General features: G+C 48.8%; 1 long non-coding RNA gene across 1 annotated transcript in view; it reads right to left on the bottom strand.

Moving 5' to 3' along the window:
- Positions 1-15,672, bottom strand: part of LOC140915339 (uncharacterized) — a 29,827-nt gene extending 14,155 nt beyond the window's left edge. The window contains exons 1-2 of the long non-coding RNA XR_012160137.1: positions 15,478-15,672; positions 14,583-14,650 (exon numbers count right to left, since the gene is read on the bottom strand). This is a non-coding gene — a long non-coding RNA (uncharacterized lncRNA). The remainder of the gene's footprint in view (positions 1-14,582; positions 14,651-15,477) is intronic.
- Between the last annotated feature and the right edge of the window lie 290 nt (positions 15,673-15,962).

Below are 15,962 nucleotides of genomic sequence, written 5' to 3'. Positions count from 1 at the left end.
CTCCCCCGCCACTCTCCTGCTGGTATTAGCTCATCTTAAGTGATCACTCTCCTTACAGTGTGTATGATAACATCCATTGTTTCATGTACTCTGTGTATATAAATCTCCTCACTGTATTTTCCACTGAATGCATCCGATGAAGTGAGCTGTAGCTCATGAAAACCAAATGTAGAGATCGCACTACGTATTTTTCTAACATTGATGATTACTAACTGCTCCGCAGAATGCTCTTTTTCTCAGCTGGAAAGAATAAAAAACCCTCAGAGAACAATAATGTGTCAGGACAGACTTGATTCACTTTCCCTCTTGTGTATGGAAGCGGACATGCTTCGTTGAGTCAGCTTCGATGAACTTATCCAGAATTTTGCAATCAGAAAATCTAGAAAGAAGCTATTTTAATATCAGCATACATGTAAGTTTTGTGTCATTTCGAAAAATAAAATTTTATTTTACAGTATAGTATTGTTTTTATTTTGAATTACATCTGGGGGGCACCATAATCTTTTCAGTGCTTAGGGCCTCTAAAAGTCTAAATCCAGCCCTGCATTGCCTTGCATCATGGCACCTGTGCAAAATGAGGGCAAAATCCCACCAAAACATATGGCAGCATTTTATACCCACTTTTCACTTATATAAATGAGTGAACAATGTACCCTGTGACCCTACTGCCACATGAGCGGGGGCAACTCACTTTCAAGTTGTGGAAGATTTGACTGCTGACACTATGCCAAATTCACCCCTGGGATATTTCCCATAAGACTTGCTAGTCATGCCAGTGATTCCAATTCCACTGACATTCTTTACTGAAAAGCCAAGCGCAGCTTTGTCACTCTGTTCAAAATGCTGGGAATTGACAATGTGTCCCACTGTCCCTAAATCTGTAGCCTGAAACCAAGGGCTAGTCTACACTAGAAGCACTACATTGGTGCAGCTGTAGCGCATCTGGTGAAGACACCCTATGCCGACTGGAGAGAGCTCTCCCACTGGCATCATTACTCCACCTCCGTGAGAGGTGGCAGTGACTGGGCTGTGTAACTAATGTAAAAAGGACAAGAGGACTTGAGGCACCTTAGAGACTAACAAATTTATTAGAGAATAAGCTTTCATGGGCTACAGCCCACTTCATGGGATGCATAGAATGGAACATATAGTAAGAAGATATATATACATACAGAGAAGGTGGAAGTTGCCATACAAACTGTAAGAGGCTAATTAATTAAGATGAGCTATTATCAGCAGGAGAAAAAAAACTTTTGTAGTGATAATCAAGATGGCCCATTTAGACAGTTGACAAGAAGGTGTGAGGATACTTAACATAGGGTAATAGATTCAACATGTGTAATGCCCCAGCCACTCCCAGTCTCTATTCAAACCCAAGTTAATGGTATCTAGTTTGCAAATTAATTCAAGCTCAGCAGTTTCTCACTGGAGTCTGTTTTTGAAGCTTTTCTGTTGCAAAATTGCCACCCATAAATCTTTTACTGAGTGGCCAGACAGGTTGAAGTGTTTTCCTACCGTTTTTTGAATGTTATGATTCCTGATGTCAGATTTGTGTCCATTTATTCTTTTGCTTAGAGACTGTCCGATTTGGCCAATGTACAGGGCAGAGGGGCATTGCTGGCACATGATGGCATATATCACATTGGTAGATGTGCAGGTGAACGAGCCCCTGATGGCGTGGCTAATGTGATTAGGTCCTACGATGGTGTCACTCGAATAAATATGTGGACAGAGTTGGCATCGGGCTTTGTTGCAAGGATAGGTAGTGTAAAGGTACAGCGTAGTATCTCTTTAAATACTGCCCTCTAGTGTGCTAACTGTGTTCTGTGTTTTAGAAGCCACTAGAAACTAGTTGGAGCAGCAATATATATGTGGCTAGGCCTTGTGTATTTTGTACATTTAGGAAACAGTTATTTGGGGCCCAGTTGTACCCATGGGGTTTTGACATATTCTTCATTGTTCTAAGAGTAAAAGACATGATGGGGAATAAAAGAGGAAGGAATCCCAGGCTGTGGCATACCATTAGAGCCACTTGAACATCCACAGGGAAATGGATCAGTGTCAGCTACTCTCCCTTCCATGAAGAGAATGATTGCTTCACTCCCAACCACGGGGTTAGACACAGATCCACAGCCACATCTCACCCCTACTCCACACTGAGACACAGGGGGCTCACACAGACCTGTGCTCCACATTGCAGACATCACTAGCAGCTGCTTTTAACATAAGGGGAAATTCTCACAGGTGCTGTAACATTTGTGAACTGTGATAATGCAACAATACTGTGTGCATTCCAGAGCCCCTTCCATCCACAGACCGTAAAGCACTTTACACACACACTAATGAATTGAGCCTCACGATCCCCTCTGAGAATGGGAAGTATCATTTTCCTAACCTTACACATGGAGAAACTGAGGCACAGACAGATTCATTGACTTGCCCAAGGTCTGTGGAAGAGCCAAGAACAAACCCAGATCACCTGAATCCCAGTCCTGCACTTAACCCACCAGACACTACTTCCTTTAATGAATTAAGTATTGCAATCCTCGGTGCTGTTACAACTGCCACTACACATAGTATTTACAGCAATGGCCCCAAACACTGTAGTGACACTTACACACTTTTGCAGGCTGTTGTGGTTTGAATCATTACTGTGGCCTATCTCTATGCTGGTAATTAGCAAAGCAAAACGTATCGACTGACATCTTGATCAACCTCCTCTGTGCACCAGGCTATAGGATTTCATTGTGAAAAGCATCTCTGACTAGCATATAGCAATGGTTCTCAACCAGGGGTATGCGTATCCTTGGGGGTACCCAGAGATCTTCCAGGGGGTTACTCATCTAGATATTTGCCTAGTTTTACAACAATCTACGTAAAAATCACTAGCAAAGTCAGTACAAACTAAAATTTCATACAATGACTTTATACTGCTCTATATACTATACACTGAAATGTAAGTACAATATTTATATTCCAGTTGATTTATTTTATAATTATATGGCAAAAATGAGAAAGTAAGCAATTTTTCTGTAACAGTGTACTGTGACACTTCTGTATTTTTATGTCTGATTTTTGTGACCAAGTAGTTTAGTGAGGTGAAACTTGGGGGTACACAAGACGACTCAGACTCCTGAAAGGGGTAGAGACTAGTCTGGAAAGGTTGAGAGCCACTGGAGTACAGCAAATGCTTTATTTGTATTCTTTTACAGTGTGAAGCTTGGTAATTGATTCTATTGTTCTAATTTTTCCAAGATATAGCAAACCAGGGGTTAATTCTGGGCCGTGTTCCTTACATCCACTTTTTAGAAGCGTTTAGCATAAAGTTTCATATCATTATCCCCTTTTCTGATAATGCAGCACTTCAGCTCTGTGACGGGGTGGGACTCACCCCTGCGGCGCCTCCTGCTGGTTGTTCAGGGAATTAGTGTTTCCAGCCTCTGGAGCGCCCTCTGCAGGCCAGTGTCCTGCTTGCCGCTGGGCCCCGAGTCCCTCCTGGACCCTGGTGTCCCTTTCACGCCGGGGTGCTGCCCCCTGGCAGTATCCTCACAGATCTGGGTCTCCCCCCCCCCCGGGGCCCCCCACCCTCTATCCCCGCCTCACCCCAGTCTTTGGCTACTGCCAGTCACCATCTAGCCCCTGCTCCCTGGGGCAGACTGCAGTATAATTGCTACTCATCATCGGCAAGGAGGACCTGGACCTGCTGCTTCTGCCTACCCTTGGGCTGCCCTCTGCAACCCCAGTACCCTTCTCCTAGGCCTTCATCAAAGCCTGCAGCCTGGGGGTTTCTCAGGCCAGAGCTCCCCAGCCCTGCTCCACTTTAGGTACCCTGCTTAGCTTCTAGCAGTCAGGCCCCTCTCTCTCAACGTCTAGAGAGAGACTGTGTCCTGGCCCACTGCCCTCTTATAAAGACCAGCTGGGCCCTGACTGGGGCATGGCCGCAGATGTGGTTGTTTCCCCAATCAGCCAAGGCTCACTGCTTTCCCTAGCAGCAGCCCTCTAGCAGCCTCAGCCCTCTCCCAGGGCTGATTTCAAGCCCTATCAGGGCTGGAGCGGGTAACCACCCCACTACAGGAAGGAGAGGTCAGTCTGTTCAGGCTGCCCTGCTGGCTGGAGCTCTCTCCCTTCCTGGGCTGCTACTGCTGTTTGGAGCTCCTTCCCTGGGCTGTTGCTGCTGGCTGGCGCTCCTCTACCTCCTCTCGCTCCATGCTTGCCCCTCTGTGTAGGCCATGAAGATCTTTTAGGGGCCTCACTGGAGGACGGCAGCAGGTTGGCTGCCACCTCCCCCTCTGCGCTGAGGGAAGAGTTGCGCCGTTTCCTGCTGTACACCTGTGGCTCAAAGGGCAAGGTGCACCTCGCCCTCCAGTGCTGGGGGGACTTCCACTGCATCCTGTGGGCCATGAAGGGCCTTTTGGGGGAGAGGGACCGGGAGGCAGGGCCTCGTGGCCTACGGGTGGGCCCATAAGTTCCGTGACTCCCTGATGACCTTTGGGGTTGAACATGAGTTGTTGCGGGGCCTTCTGGAGGCCGATCACCCTGCCCGTGAGGATTCGCCCCAGCCCTCTCTATGAAGGACACCATTTTTGCTATGCTGAACACCAGGGACTGTAGCGTGGGTCTCTGCAGGAGTCAGGTGCTCTCCTTCCTTCGGGAGAGGGGGTACTCTGTGATCTTCCTGCAGGAGACTCACACGGCTCCAGCCGTCAAGGCTAGCTGATGGCTGGAGTGGGGGGACGAGGTCTACTTTAGCCACCTCGGCACCCGTTCAGCTGGGGTGGCCACCTGTTCTCCCCCGAGCTATGGCCCAAGGTGCTGAGGGTAACTGAGGTCGTGCCGGTTGCCTGTTGCACATCCGGGCCTGCGTGGAGGGGCTGAGATTAAACCTGGTCAACGTTTACGCCCCGAACGCAGGCCAGAAACGAGTGCGTTTCTATCGGCAGGCGTTGGCCTTCCTCGCCACTCTGGATCCTCACGCATGCCTGGTCCTGTGTGGGGATTTCAACACCACCCTTGAAGACCGGGACCACTCAGGAGTCGAGACATCCCAGGCAGCCGCTGGCGTCCTCAGGGAGATCGTGGACCATCACTCTCTGGTGGATGTCTGGTGTGACTACCACCTGGACGACAACGTTACCTTTACTTATGTCCGGGTGGAGGAGGATCGGTCACGCCACTCCCGGTTGGACCGCATTTATATTTCACGTTTCCATCTGGCACGAGCCCACGCCTCCGGCGTTTGGCCAGCCCTATTCTCGGATCACCACTTGGTGACCGTGACAGCCTCTCTCAGTTCGGAGAGGCCGGGGCCAGCCTATTGGCATTTCAGTAACAGCTTGCTGGAGGACGTGGGCTTCGTGGCATCCTTCTGGGAGTTCTGGCTGGCCTGGCAGGGGCAGCGGCAGCAGCAGCAGCATGCCTTTCCCTCGGCGAGGTGGTGATGAGATGTGGGGAAGGTGCACGCATGGCTCTTCTGCTGCGACTACACCTGGGGCGCCACCTGGCGGAGGGATGCGGTGATAGGGTAGTTGGAGCGGGAGGTTTTAGAGCTAGAGAGCCGTCTCACCTCCGGCCCTGAGGATCCACTCCTCCGCACAGTGTACCTGGAGAAGCGGGAGGAGCTCCGGGCCCTGGAGGGCCATCGCGCCCGGGGTGCTTTTGTTTGATCCTGCATCCGCCCCCTTTGGGAGATGGATCGCGACTCCCACTTCTTCTAGACCTTGGAGAAAAGGAGGGGGGCCAAAAAGCACATCACCTGCCTCTTGGCGGAGGACGGGACCCCCCCCTCACAGATCTGGAGGAGGTGCATGGAAGGGCCAGGGCCTTCTATGCTAGCCTTTTCTCCCCAGATCCAACCGATGCTGATGCCCGCAGGGTGCTCTGGACCAAACTCCCGACGGTCAGCACAGGTGACCGAGACTGGCTGGAGCTGCCTCTCTCTCTGGCCGAGCTCTCGTAAGCCCTCCGTCACATGCCCACTTATAAATCTCCGGGCATGGACGGGCTGACCTTGGAGTTCTATCACGTGTTCTGGGACGTCCTTGGCCCGGACCTCGTTATCGTCTGGGCCGAGTCTTTGCAAAACGGGGTCCTCCCTCTCTCGTGCAGGCGAGCTGTGCTCGCTTTATTGCCAAAGAAGGGGGACCTCCATGAACTACGGAATTGGCGTCCCATCTCGCTCCTCAGCACTGACCATAAGGTCGTAGCAAAGGCCATCTCGCTGCAGCTGGGGTCCGTGCTGGCGGACGTGGTCCATCCCGACCAGACCTACACCATCCTGGGCCAGACCATCTTTGACAACTTGTATTTGGTCTGGGACCTCTTGAAGCTGGGGCGTAGGGATGGTCTGTTTTTCGCCCTCCTGTCCCTGGACCAGGAGAAGGCGTTCGACAGGGTGGACCACAGGTATCTCCTGGGCACCCTGGGGGCATTCAGCTTTGGGCCCCAGTTTGTGGGCTTTCTCCAGGTGCTGTATGCTGACGCGGAGTGTCTGGTCAAGCTCAACTGGACTCTGACCGAGCCGTTCAGCTTCGGGCGGGGAGTATGGCAGGGGTGCCCCCTCTCGGACCAGCTGTATGCTCTGGCGATCGAGCCCTTCCTCCTTCTCCTCTGCCAGAGGTTGACGGGTTTGGTGCTTTGGGAGCCGGAGCTGCGGCTGGTCCTGTCGGCGTACACTGACAACATGCTCCTCGTGGTCCAGGACCCAGACGACCTGGTGTGGGTGGAGGCCTGCCAACCCGTTTACTTGGCGGCCTCCTCCGTCCGGGTCAACTGGATCAAGAGCTCTGGCCTGGTGGTCAGGGACGGGTGGCAGGTGAGCTCCCTCCCACCCGCGCTTCAAGCCATCCAGTGGAGCGCAGGTCAGCTGCTCTATCTTGGCATTTATCTATCCGCCACACATCCTTCTCCGTCAGAGAACTGGCAGGATTTGGAGGCCAGGGTGGGTGAGCGGCTCCGGAGATGAACAGGACTGTTCCGGTGTCTCTCCCTGCGAGGGAGGGTGCTGGTGCTGAACCAACTGGTCCTGTCCATGCTCTGGCACTGACTCAACACCCTGAGCCCTGCCCCGAGGATCCTGGCCAGGCTCCGAGAGGATGGCTCTGGAGTTCTTCTGGCCTGGGCTGTACTGGGTCTCTGCAGGGGTTTTGAGTCTTCCCCGGGAGGAGGGAGGACAGGGCCTGGTTTTCTTGCACAGCCAGGTCCATGTCTTCTACCTCCAGGCCCTGCAGAGGCTCCTTTACAGTGCAGGTAATCCGGCGTGGAGCATGTTGGCGCACGCCTTCCTCCGCCGCCTCCGAGGGCGCCGATATGACCGGCAGCTTTTTTTTCCTCCATCCGAGAGGCCTTCCGCGAGACCTCTTCGAGCTGCCGGTCTTCTACCAGGACCTCCTCCGGACCTGGAAGCTTCTTTCAGCTACCAGGTCATTAGTGGCCACCGAGGGAGCGGACCTCCTTGCGGAGCCCCTGCTACACAACCTCGATCTCCGTGTGCAGGTGGCGGAGTTCCCCTCGATGTGTCGGAGGTTGATCCTGGCAGAAACCACCAGAGTCGGAGACCTCCTGGACTACGACAGGGGGGATTGGGTGGAGCCCCACGCGCTCGGACGACACATGGGGCTTTCCACCCTTCCAACCCCTAGGCGTGTACTCCAGGAGGCGAAGGCCACCTTGTCACCCGATTCTCTCGCTTTCCTGCGGCGAGCCCTACAAGAGGGCGTTCCTCACCCACCCCTCACCCCTGGCCCTCCGGACATTTTTCTTGGGCCCCCGTTCCGCGAGCCCCCCCCCCACTCCCTGCAGCCAGTCCGGTTTCGAACCGTGCCCAGAAACCATCTGTACACACTCGTGCTCCATACATCCTCACCCTCGTGTCCCGCCCCGACACCAAATGGCGGGACTATCTTCCACCTAAAGAGGGTGAGGAGCCCCGGTGGGCCAGCCTTTATTCCACCTTGGTCCCACGGCCCGCCAGGGACATTAGTTGGCAGCTCCTTCATGGAGCCGTGAGCACAGGCGTGCACCTCGCACGGTTCACCCCTATACCTGAGGCCTGCCCCTTTTGTGGCGTGAGGGAAAACCTGGTGCATGCTTATCTCGAATGCACCAGGTTGCAGCCCCTATTCCGGCTCCTCCAGAACCTCTTGTTGAGGCTCTGGCTGCACTTTTCCCCCACACTTGTTCCTCTTTGCACACCCTATCTGTGGCCCCATGAAGTCGCGAGACCTCCTCGTCAACCTCCTCCTGGCTCTGGCCAAAGTCTCCATCTATAATACCAGGAGGAGGATGTTAGATGAGGTGGTGCTCTGCGACTGTGGGGCCTATTTCCGTTCCTCCCTAGTTTCATGCATCAGGGCAGAGTTCCACTGGGCAGCGTCCGCTGGCTCCCTCGACAGCTTTGAGGAGCAGTGGGTGCTGTCCAGGGTTCTCTGCTTGGTGTCCCCATCCGGCATCCTCATTTTGAACCTCTGACCTTCACTCAGATCCCTGTTTTTCATTAGTTGTCCCCCGTAATCAGTTGGTCCCTGGGTCCAGTGGTCCCTCCTGCTAGGCTGGGGGAGGGGCCTTTAGCAGTGGGTGGGCTTGGGCCCGCTCACTTCCCGGGTTTTTCAATACAACCCTGCTACAAGCTCTTATATTAAATGACACCTTCTGGTCTGGAACTGTGCTGCAGCTTTTCTATTAAATGCATTTTTGTCCATGCTTTCGTCATGATCACATTGTGATGATAAACCACAGCCCATCTGGATTCTGCTCACTAACAGTTTTTTTTAAATAATATTAATGATATCACAAAAAGACTGCAAACTAATATATGTTCTTTAAAGACAACACTTTTTCGAGTTTTTATTCCAAACTGTAGGCTCTTCACAGAGCTAGGTCTGCATTTTTATTTCATTTATATCTGCTCTCTCGGCCTACTGAATATGGAGAGTGGCAAACTATTTATTTTGCAGGACTGGAAGGCTCTGGAGTTAGTATTTGTGGGCTAGATTGTAACTTTACAACCTGTCTGGGGTAAGGGGTAGTGCATAGCTGCACTGCCATAGGAACTGTCTGGGCTCCAGACCAGAGAAGGCATTCTGACTCACTAAGTCACCTGTCCACCCTTGCTTTACGGGAGGACTAAGTTATATCCCCATTTTTTGTGGAGCAGCTTATTCCCTCATGTGCCAAGCCAGCTTCTTTGGCCACCCAATTCCCTGCCCTCTCCTACCATGTCTCTGTGCACCTGTCCACAGCAGGGAGTACCAGGTGAGTAGACCCTACAGTCCTCGCTGCCCCAGACACTCCGTCTGAGGAAGGCTAAGCAGGAGGGGCAAAATGGACAAAGAAGGGGCATGATAATTTCACCCTGTAGACATAATTAAAGTCTTATAACTGACTTTCTCAGGAACCTTGTGACCTTCTGTGCTTGGGGAAAACTAGCTTCTGAGTATAGTATATACTACGACTAGCCAGTGTTAGTGTGATACTGCCCTACTCCATTTATAAATTTACAAAGTTATTGCTGTTTCTGAAGGGAGAACAATACATGTATGGACTATAATTAATTTCCTTTTATTGTCTAACAACACACTTTGGGCCCAATCTCACATTGAAGTCAATGGCAAAATTCCCATTGTTTTCCAATATAAGCAGGCTCAAATTTTGGCTGGTTTGTGGGGAGGAAGGATGGGGAAGGTCTGAGAGTAGTAGGATACCTGGGTTCTGCTCTTGGCTCTGCTCCCTACTTGGTGTGTGGCTTTGAGCAAGTCATTTAACCTGGATTTGTGCTGGAAATGGCCCAACTTGATGATCACTTTAGATAAGCTATTACCAGCAGGACAGCGGGGTGGGAGGAGGTATTGTTTCATGATCTCTGTGTGTATATAATGTCTTCTGCAGTTTCCACGGTATGCATCCGATGAAGTGAGCTGTAGCTCACGAAAGCTCATGCTCAAATAAATTGGTTAGTCTCTAAGGTGCCTCAAGTACTCCTTTTCTTTTCACTTGAAGAGAGTGACACTTCCCTTATCTCACAGAGTATGTTCACAGCTTGCATTAAATCGATGTTTGCAAAGCACGCTGAGATCCTGCCATGTGCTGTATAAAAACAAACTTGTATTACAATGGACTGCATGATCATATTTATGTAACCTTGTCCAATCCCTCCGCTTTCTGTTCTCTCCCTCACTTGGTATTTCGAATCTGAGACTGTCAGATATAAGGACCATGTCTAACTATCTGTTCTACAAGGTCCCTATCAGATCTCTGGGCACTGTAAATAATAGTAACACTATTAAAGGAAGAGCTAATATTTTGCTGATCAGGACACACTGATCAATAGCATCGCCTTAGTTTAACTTCAGTCATGCTGCGGGGGGAGTGGCACTATATGTGAAAGAAAGCAGAGTCAAACATAGTAAAAATCTTAAATGAATCAAACTGTACCATAGCACCTCTATGGATAGAAATGCTATATTTGAATAATAAGAGTATGGCCGTAGGAAATACACTACCAACCACCTGACCAGGATTGATATGGTGATTGTGAAATGCTCAGAGAGATTACAGAAGCTATAAAAATAGAAAACTCCATAATAATGTGGGATTTCAGCTATCCCCATATTGACTGGGTGCATGTCCCCTCAGGATGGGATGCAGAGGTAAAGTTCCTAGACCAGTGGTTCTCAGACTTTTGTACTGGTGACCCCTTTCACATAGCAAGCCTCTGAGTGTGACCCCCCTAATAAATTAAAAACACTTTTTTATATATTTAACACCATTTTAAATGCTGGAGGCAAAGCGGGGTTTGGGGTGGAGGCTGACAGCTCACAACCCCCCCAGGTAATACCCTCATGACCCCCTGAGGGGCTCAATCCCCAGTTTGAGATCCCCTGTTCTAGACACCATTAATGATACTACTTGGAGCAGCTAGTCCTGGAACCCACAGGGGAAGACACCATCCTTGATTTAGTCCAAAGTGGAGCACAGAATCTGGTCCAAGAGGTGAGCATAGCTGAACCACTTGGTGTTGGTGACCATAATGTAATTAAATTTAACATCCTTGTGTTGGGGGGCAGGGAGGGGGGAATACCAAAGAAGCCCAACACAGTAGCATTTAACATCAAAAAGGGGAACTACACAAAAATGAGGAAGCTAGCTCAATAGACGTTAAAAGAAACGGTCTGTGATACAGCAAGATCAGGGAGAGTGGGAGAGAGGAGATATATAATCCCTAGGCTAATTAAGGGGTGGTTCCCAGTAGACTAGGGAAGGTTACTACAGGTTAATTGGAGCACCTGTAGCCACTTAAGGACCAGCAGGAACCTAATAAAACCCCCCTGCTTCAGGCAGATAGGGTGGGAAGGAGAGACTTTGAAGGTGTGTTGCTGAGAATTGAAAGACCAGAGAACCGGAGGATGTGAGACCCTGCCCCAGCAGAGTAGGGAGACTCCCTCCCCCAGCCTCAGGGGTAACCCTACCCAAGGGGGACGAGGGTAAGAATCCTGCAGGGGTTGAGAGTGGCTGGGGCTCAGAGTGAGGAGCAAACCCAGACCCCTTCCCTTCTCTACCATCTTCCTGGGCCACTAGTGGGGCCCTTGGTGCCCCAAGAGCCGGGGCAAGGGGTGGTGTCTTAGCCCCCACCCACCCACCCAGAAAAGTGTGGGACCCACCATACCAACATTGGCCATTTTGTCACAAGTTATAGGAGTTAAATGCCTGCAAGCTGCATGGAAACATTTTAACACCATAAAAGAGACTCAAATTAAATGTATACCCCAAATATTAAAAAAGATAAATAAAAAATTAGAGGACCAAAAAATGCCACCATGGCTAAACAGAGTAAAACAGGCTGTAAGAGGCAAAAACACTTCCTTTAAAAACTGGAAGTTATATCCTACTGAAGAAAATAGAAAGGAACATAAACTCTGGCAAGTCACGGGTAAAAGTATAATTGGCAGGCCAAAAAGAATTTGAAGAGCAACTAGTAAAAGACTCAGAAACTAACAGCAAAAAAAATGTTAAGTACATCAGAAGCAGGAAGCCTGCCAAACAATCAGTGGGGCCAAGGACAATCGGGAAGGAAGAAAAGGCCATTGTGGAGAACCTAAATGAATTCTGTGCTTTGATCCTCACTGCAGAGGATGTTGAGGGAACTTCCCACACCTGAGCCATTCTTTTTAGTTGACAAATCGAAGGAACTGTCCCTATTGCGGTGTCACTAGGGGAGGTTTGGGAACAAATTGATAAATTAAACCATAATAAATAACGAATACCAGATGGTATTCACTCAAGAGTTCTGAAGGAACTCAAATATGAAATAGCACAAATACTAACTTTGGTATGTAACCTATCATTTAAATCCAATTCTGTAACAGATGACTGGAGGATAGCTAATGTGATGCTAATTTTTAAAAAAGGCCCAATAGGCAAACCTGGCAATTACAGGCTGGTAAGCCTAACTTCAGTACCAGGCAAAATGGTTGACACTATAGTAAGGAACATAATTATCAGATACATAAGTGAACATGATGTGTTGGAGAAGAGTCAACATGGGTTTTGTAAAGGGAAATAATGCCTCACCAATCTATGAGAATTCTTTGAGGGGGCCAAACACGTGGCGGTAATAGGAGGCTTGGAAGGCCAGGTGACCTAGTCGTCAGAGTACTTCACTTCTAGTCCCCTGGTCAAGATACCTCAGCCTTTAAGGCAGGGAGGGTAGGGGGATCCAAGCCCTTCCACTCCACCGTGTCCCAGCCCAGGGCAACCTCTGGGTTGGGGACCTTCCAGCGGCAAGTCTATGCCCACTGCCCTGGGCTACTTCCTACCGTTGTCCCTTCAGTTTGGGGCATGGCCACTATAGTCCAAGTTGCTGTCTCTAGTAGTGGGCCCTGGGCAGCATCCTGCTGCGGTCCCAGATTCCTCCAGCCTTAAGTCTGACAGGGTTGGAACCCCCATAAGGTCTCTGCACTTCTGTCACCCAGGTTCCTCTTAGGCTGGGTGCTCCTAAGAATCTTTCTCAGTCTCTGTTGTCCAGGAAGACAGGGTTTGTTTCCTGGTGGCTTCCTTGGCTAGGCTGGTGATCCATCCCTCGGGTAGGGAGGCAGCTAGCTCCTGCCTCTTTGCCAGTCAGCCTCATACTGAGCCAGGCTCCATACTTTTCTCTCCCATCCAGATCTGGCATTGCTGCTGTCAAGGTTCCTTCCCCACTCTGAACTCTAGGGTACAGATGTGGGGACTTGCATGCAAGACCCCCTAAGCTTATTCTTACCAGCTTAGGTTAAAACTTTCCCAAAGTACAGACTTTGCCTTGTCTTTGAACCATATGCTGCCACCACCAACCGTTTTAAACAAAGAAAAGGGAAAGAGCCCACTTGGAGACGTCTTTCCCACAAAATATCCCCCAAAGCCCTACACCCCCTTTCCTGAGGAAGGCTTGTTAAGAATCCTCATCAATTTGTACAGGTGAGCACAGACCCAAACCCTTGGATCTTAAGAACAATGAAAAATCAAGCAGGTTCTTAAAAGAAGAATTTTAACTAAAGAAAAGATAAAAGAATCACCTCTGTAAAATCAGGATGGTAAATACCTTACAGGGTAATCAGATTCAAAACATAGAGAATCCCTCTAGGCAAAACCTTAAGTTACAAAAAGACACAAAAACAGGAATATACATTCCCTCCAGCACAGCTTATTTTACCAGCTATTAAACAAAAGAAAATCTAATGCATTTTCTAGCTAGATTACTTACTAACTTTACAGGAGTTGTAAGGCTGCATTCCTGATCTTTTCCCTGCAAAAGCATCACACAGACAGACCAAACCCTTTGTCCCCATCTCCAGATTTGAAAGTATCTTGTCCCCTCATTGGTCATTTTAGGTCAGGTGTCAGCGAGGTTACCTTAGCTTCTTCACCCTTTACAGGTGAAAGGGTTTTGCCTCTGGCCAGGAGGGATTTTGTAGCACTGTACACAGAAAGGTGGTTACCCCTCCCTTTATATTTATGACAGCTGCAAATATAAGGTTGGGCTAGCTGGGCCCACAGGCTCTCTTTAACTACTAGTGTGCTGGCAGGCAGTTTCTCTGCTTCACGACAGTGGATAAGGGTGATCCCAAGCATATAGTGTACTTGGTCTTTCAGAAAGCCTTTGACAAGGTCCCTCACCAAAGGCTCTTAAGCAAACTAAGCAGTCATGGAAGGAGAGGGAAGGTCCTCTCGTGGATCAATAACTGGTTAAAATACAGGAAACAAAGGATAGGAATAAATTATCTGTTTTTAGTATGGAGAGGTAAATAGCAGCATCCCCCAGCAATCTGTACTGGGACCTGTGCTGCTGTTCACCATATTCATAAATGATCTGGAAAAAAGGTGAGGTGGCAAAGGTAAACAGTGAGGTGGCAAAGTTTGCAGATGATACAAAATTACTCAAGATAGTTAAGTCCAAAGCAGACTGGGAAGCGTTACAAAGGGATCTCACAAAACTGGGTGCCTGGTCAACAAATTGGCAGATGAAATTCAATGTTGATAAATGCAAAGTAATGCACATTGGAAAACAATCACAACTATACATATAAAATGATAGAATTTAAATAAGCTGTTACCTCTCAAGAAAGAGATCTTCGAGTCCTTGTGATTAGTTTTCTGAAAACATCCACTCGACGTGCAGCAGCTGTCAAAAAAGCGAACAGAATGTTAGGAACCATTAGGAAAGCGATTGATAATAAGACATTAAATATCATAATGCCATTATATAAATCTATGATACTCCACAGCTGGAATACTTTGTGCCATTCTGGTCACTTAATCTAAAAAGATATTTTAGAAATGGAAAAAGTACAGAGAAGGGCAATTAAAATGATTAAGGGTATGGAACAGCTTCCATATAAACACAAATTAAAAAGACTGGAACCATTCAGAGATGACTAAGGAGGATATGCTAGAGGTCTGTGTGACAGGTTGGATCACAGAAACCCCCTTGGGAGCTGCCACCTGATGTGCCAAGACTACTTCTACTACTGCTTTCCTGCCGTGGTAGCTTAGGATTTCAGTGCCCTGCCTGGTTTGAGCCAGACCCGCTAGCCTGCTGCAAACCCAGACCCAGGTCTGAACCACATCCCCTAACAGCTGTGGGCTTAACTGAAAGCAGCTTACAGAAGTGTTCCTGTCTTCAAACACTCAGATGTCCAACTCCCAATGGGGTCCAAACCCTAAATAAATCCTTTTTACCCTTTATAAGCTTTATACAGGGTAAACTCATAAATTGTTTGCCCTCTATAACACTGATATAGAAGTATGCACAGCTGTCCCTCCCCCCCCCCTGGTATTAATACATAGTTAGGGTTAATTAATAAATAAAAAGTGATTTTATTAAATACAGAAAGTAAGATTTAAGTGGTTCCAAGTAGTAACAGAAAGAACAAAGTGAATTACCAAGCAAAATAAAATAAAACACGCAAGTCTATGTCTAATCAAATTAAATACAGATAAAAACTTCACCAGTTCTAGTAAGCTCTCTTTTACAGAGTAGTCTGCTTCTAGTCTGGGTCCAGCAAGCACTCACACCCCCTGTGGTTACTGTCCTTTGTTCCAGTTTCTTTCTGGTATCCTTGGGGGTGGAGAGGCTATCTCCTTAGCCAGCTGAAAACAAAATGGAGGGGTCTCCCACGGGCTTAAATAGACTTTCTCTTGTGGGTGGAGACATCCTTCTCTCTCCTATGCAAAGTCCAGCTCCAAGATGGAGTTCTGGAGTCACCTGGGCAAGTCACATGTCCATGCATGACTCACAGTTTTTACAGGCAGAAGCCATTGCTGACATGGCATCTTGAATGTCTCCAGGAAGACTTCTTATGTGGATTGGAGCATTCCAAGATGCATTGTTCCTTAAGTGCTTCTTGATTGGGCACTTAACTTTGCAAATTCTTTTCTCCAGGAACTGACCAAATGTTCTACCAAGGTTATTTAGAAATCAAGCCAGTACAGAG

This window comes from Lepidochelys kempii, chromosome 7 (assembly GCF_965140265.1).
Source record: "Lepidochelys kempii isolate rLepKem1 chromosome 7, rLepKem1.hap2, whole genome shotgun sequence".
Taxonomy (NCBI): domain Eukaryota; kingdom Metazoa; phylum Chordata; order Testudines; family Cheloniidae; genus Lepidochelys; species Lepidochelys kempii.
This window is presented reverse-complemented; position numbering and strand designations above follow the sequence as displayed.